Source organism: Halichoerus grypus, chromosome X (genome assembly GCF_964656455.1).
Source record: "Halichoerus grypus chromosome X, mHalGry1.hap1.1, whole genome shotgun sequence".
Classification (NCBI taxonomy): domain Eukaryota; kingdom Metazoa; phylum Chordata; class Mammalia; order Carnivora; family Phocidae; genus Halichoerus; species Halichoerus grypus.
Window position 1 is genome coordinate 121388491 of NC_135727.1, and position 4831 is coordinate 121393321.

Consider the following 4831-nt stretch of genomic DNA (forward strand, 5'->3'; position numbering starts at 1 on the left):
TGGGGTCTTTGTCTGGTTTTGGGATCAAGGTAATGCTGGCCTCATAAAATGAGTTTGGAAGTTTTCCTTCCATTTCTATTTTTTGGAACAGTTTCAGAAGGATAGGTATTAATTCTTCTTGAAATGTTTGGTAGAATTCCCCTGGGAAGCCATCTGGCCCTGGGCTTTTGTGTTTTGGGAGATTTTTGATGACTGCTTCTATTTCCTTAGTGGTTATAGGTCTGTTCAGGTGTTCTATTTCTTCCTGGTTCAGTTTTGGTAGTTGATACATCTCTAGGAATGCATCCATTACTTCCAGGTTATCTAATTTGTTGGCATAGAGTTGCTCATAATATGTTCTTATAATTGTTTGTATTTCTTTGGTGTTGGTTGTGATGTCTCCTCTTTCATTCATGATTTTGTTGATTTGGGTCATTTCTCTTTTCTTTTTGATAAGTCTGGCCAGGGGCTTATCAATCTTGTTAATTCTTTCAAAGAACCAGCTCCTAGTTTCGTTGATCTGTTCTACTGTTCTTTTGGTTTCTATTTCATTGATTTCTGCTCTGATCTTTATTATTTCTCTTCTCCTGCTGGGTTTAGGCTTTATTTGCTGTTCTTTCTCCAGCTCCTTTAGGTGTAGGGTTAGGTTGTGTACTTGAGACCTTTCTTGTTTCTTGAGAAAGGCTTGTATTGCTATATACTTTCCTCTTAGGACTGCCTTTGCTGTATCCCAAAGATTTTGAATAGTTGTGTTTTCATTTTCATTGGTTTCCATGAATTTTTTTAATTCTTCTTTAATTTCCTGGTTGACCCATTCATTCTTCAGTAGGATGCTCTTTAGCCTCCATGTATTTGAGTTCTTTCTGACTTTCCTCTTGTGATTGAGTTCTAGTTTCAAAGCATTGTGGTCTGAAAATAGGCAGGGGATGATCCCAATCTTCTGGTACCGGTTGAGACCTGATTTATGACCTAGGATGTGATCTATTCTGGAGAATGTTCCATGGGCACTAGAGAAGAATGTGTATTCCGTTGCTTTGGGATGGAATGTTCTGAATATGTCTGTGAAGTCCATTTGGTCCAGTGTGTCATTTAAAGTCTTTATTTCCTTGTTGATCTTTTGCTTAGACGATCTGTCCATTTCAGTGAGGGGGGTGTTAAAGTCCCCCACTATTATTGTATTGTTGTCGATGTGTTTCTTTGCTTTTGTTATTAATTGCCTTATATAATTGGCTGCTCCCATGTTAGGGGCATAGATATTTACAATTGTTAGATCTTCTTGTTGGATAGACCCTTTAAGTATGATATAGTGTCCTTCCTCATCTCTTATTACAGTCTTTGGTTTAAAATCTAATTTGTCTGATATAAGGATTGCCACCCCAGCTTTCTTTTGTTGTCCATTAGCATGGTAAATGGTTTTCCACCCCCTCACTTTCAATCTGGGGGTGTCTTTGGGTCTAAAATGAGTCTCTTGCAGACAGCATATCGATGGGTCTTGTTTTTTAATCCAATCTGATAGCCTGTGTCTTTTGATTGGGGCATTTAGCCCATTTACATTCAGGGTAACTATTGAAAGATAGGAGTTCAGTGCCATTGTATTGCCTGTAAAGTGACTGTTACTGTATATTGTTTGTGTTCCTTTCTGGTCTATGTTGCTTTTAGGCTCTCTCTTTGCTTAGAGGACCCCTTTCAAGATTTCTTGTAGGGCTGGTTTCGTGTTTGCAAATTCCTTTAGTTTTTGTTTGTCCTGGAAGCTTTTTATCTCTCCTTCAATTTTCAATGACAGCCTAGCTGGATATAGTATTCTTGGCTGCATATTTTTCTCATTTAGTGCTCTGAATATGTCCTGCCAGTCCTTTCTGGCCTGCCAGGTCTCTGTGGATAAGTCTGTTGCCAATCTAATGTTTCTACCATTGTAGGTTACATATCTCTTCTCCCGAGCTGCTTTCAGGATTTTCTCTTTGTCTCTGAGACTCGTAAGTTTTACTATTAGATGTCGGGGTGTTGACCTATTTTTATTGATTTTGAGAGGGGTTCTCTGTGCTTCCTGGATTTTGATGCCTGTTTCCTTCCCCAAATTAGGGAAGTTCTCTGCCCTAATTTGCTCCATTATACCTTCTGCACCTCTCTCTCTTTCTTCTTCTTCTGGGATCCCAATTATTCTAATGTTGTTTCGTCTTATGGTATCGTTTATCTCTCGAATTCTGCCCTCGTGATCCAGTAGTTGTTTATCTCTCTTTTTCTCAGCTTCTTTATTTTCCATCATTTGGTCTTCTATCTCGCTGATTCTTTCTTCTGCCTCATTTATCCTAGCAGTTAGCGCCCCCATATTTGATTGCACCTCATTAATAGCCTTTTTGATTTCTACTTGGTTCGATTTTAGTTCTTTTACTTCTCCAGAAAGGGTTTCTCTAATAACTTCCATGTTTTTTTCAAGCCCAGCTAGTATCTTTAAAGTGATGATTCTGAACTCTAGATCTGACATCGTACTAATGTCCGTATTGAGTAGGTCCCTGGCAGTCGGTACTACCTCTTGTTCTTTTTGTTGAGGTGATTTTTTCCGTCTTGTCATTTTGTGCAGAGGAGAATAGATTAATGAGAGAACAAAATGCTAGCAGGGTAACAACGTCCCCAGAAAATATACTCTAAACAAATCAGAAAAGACCTGAAGCAGTGGGAAAAGAAAGGGAAAGAGAGAAAAAGGAAAAGGAAAGAAAAAAAGAAAAAAGATAAAGATAAAGATAAAAACAAACAAAAGCAGAACAAAACAAAACAAAACAAAAACAGAATGTGATCAAATATGATCAGGCTGGATTATAGATCAGTGCCACACACTAGGTTTTGGGTGTATTTTGGTCTGTTAAAAGAAAGTCCCTCTCAAAATTTTAAAGAAAGAAAAACTTATATATGTACAAAAATAAGGGTTGATATGATGAAGGGATGGAATATGACTGTAAAGATGGAAATTATAAAAAATTTTAAAAAAGGATTTGATAAGTTGTTTGAAAAAAGAAAGAAGAGGATTAAAAAAAAAAGAAAGAAAGAAAGAAAAAAGGGAGAGAATGTGATCAGGCAGGGGAGTAGAAAAAAACCATACACTAGAGATTTAGAGTATATTTTGATCTGTTAGAAGAAACTATCTCAAGATTTTAAGGAGAGAACAACTTATATATATATATGCCCAAAATACGGGTAACTACTATGAAGGGATAGAATATGACTTTAAAAATGAAAAATAAAAATGTTTTTTTTTTTAAAAAAGGGATTGATAAGATGTTGGTTGAAAAAGGGAAAAAGAAAAATTCAAAAAAAAAGAAAAAAGGGAAAAAGAAAAAAAGACAGTTAAAAAAAATAATTAACTTTGAAAGACTAAAGAATCATGGTAAAAAAGCCATGAATTCTATGTGCAGTGTTCCCCTAGCGCTGGAGTTCTGCCGTTCTCATTGATCGGTAAACTTGGTCTTGGCTGGCTGTTCTCGCTGATCTTCTGGGGGAGGGACCTGTTGCCGTGGTTCCCAAATGTCTTTGCCGGAGGCAAAATTGCCCCGCCCTTTGCGGTCCGGGCTAAGTAATCTGCTCGGGTTTGCTCTCCGGAGCTTTTGTTCCCTGCAAGCTTTCCGTACAGCTTTGGAGGCGGAGAGTGAAAATGGCGGCCTCCCAGTCTCCACCCCGGAGGAGCCGAGAACTCAGGGTCCCGCTCCTCAGCGAGCCCCCAGAGAAAAGCAGTCAGTCACTCCCGTCTCCCCGGTCTCCGGCCACACTCCTCGCTCACCCGGCCTGTGACCGCGCCTTTCTATCTGGCACCCGACCCCGGGTGGAGTCTCCAAACCCAGCAGATCCCCGCGGTGCGCTCCCGCACCTCTCCTCCCGGGGGAAGAAGGTGAGTCTCCCCGGATCTGCCGCTTGTTGGGTCCCTGCTGGAGGAGCTGTGGCCCGACTGTGCCGCGGATCACGGTTTATAGCAACCCCGAGCTGAGAGCCCGCGCCTGGGCTCCGTCTCTCCAGCCGGCTTCCCTGCTCCGATACCTGGGAGCTCTGCCACACTCAGGCACCCCCGGTCTTTCTGTGACCCCGAGGGTCCTGAGACCACACTGTCCCGCGAGGGTTCCACCCCCCACTTCGCCACCAGAGTGACGTCCCTCAGCGGACCAGACTTCTAAAAGTTCCGATTTTGTGCTCCGTGGCTCTATCACTTGCCAGAAGCGGCTGACGGAGGCCCCTCCCCCGCCGTCTATCCTCCCGAATATCGCCTCGGATTCACTTCTCCGCACGTCCTACCTTCCAAAAAGTGGTCGCTTTTCTGTTCAGAGAGTTGTTGCTCTTCTTTTCTTTGATCTCCTGTTGAGTTTGTAGGTGTTCAGAATGGTTTGATCCCTATCCAGCTGAATTCCTGAGAGGAGACGAAATCCAGGTCTCCTACTCCTCCGCCATCTTGCTCCGCCCCCCCCCAGGGTGACTTTATTAAAGCGAAGAACTGAACATAATTTTAAAGGACATAAAAATATGGAACGCTTCACAAATTTGTGTGTCATCCTTGTGCAGAGACTATGCTACTCCTCTCTGTATCGTTCCAATTTTAGTATGTGCGGTGCTGAAGCAAGCACCCCATTGATCTGCTTTTAGATATCAGCCCAATAAGACCCGAAATTCACCCATTTATGCTAAATTTTGCTTTCTGTAATTCTGTTTATAAAATGGAAACCCGATTGGAAAACATACGCTGAAATTAATTTTCACTTCTGCCTAAATTATTTGAGTACTTTCTCTGCTTAAAATTTTTTTTTTCCTGATAAAAATAAAAGGATTTGAAGAAAGCCATCCTAGAGAAACTTTTAATAAAACAATTTATAGCCGA

At 41.2% G+C, this 4831-nt stretch overlaps 1 non-coding gene across 1 annotated transcript; it reads right to left on the reverse strand.

The window, feature by feature from the left end:
* Positions 1-4473: 4473 nt before the first annotated feature.
* On the reverse strand, positions 4474-4578 carry LOC118545577 (U6 spliceosomal RNA). Its single transcript, XR_004922152.1, has one exon. It is a non-coding gene; the product is annotated as a U6 spliceosomal RNA (small nuclear RNA).
* Between the last annotated feature and the right edge of the window lie 253 nt (positions 4579-4831).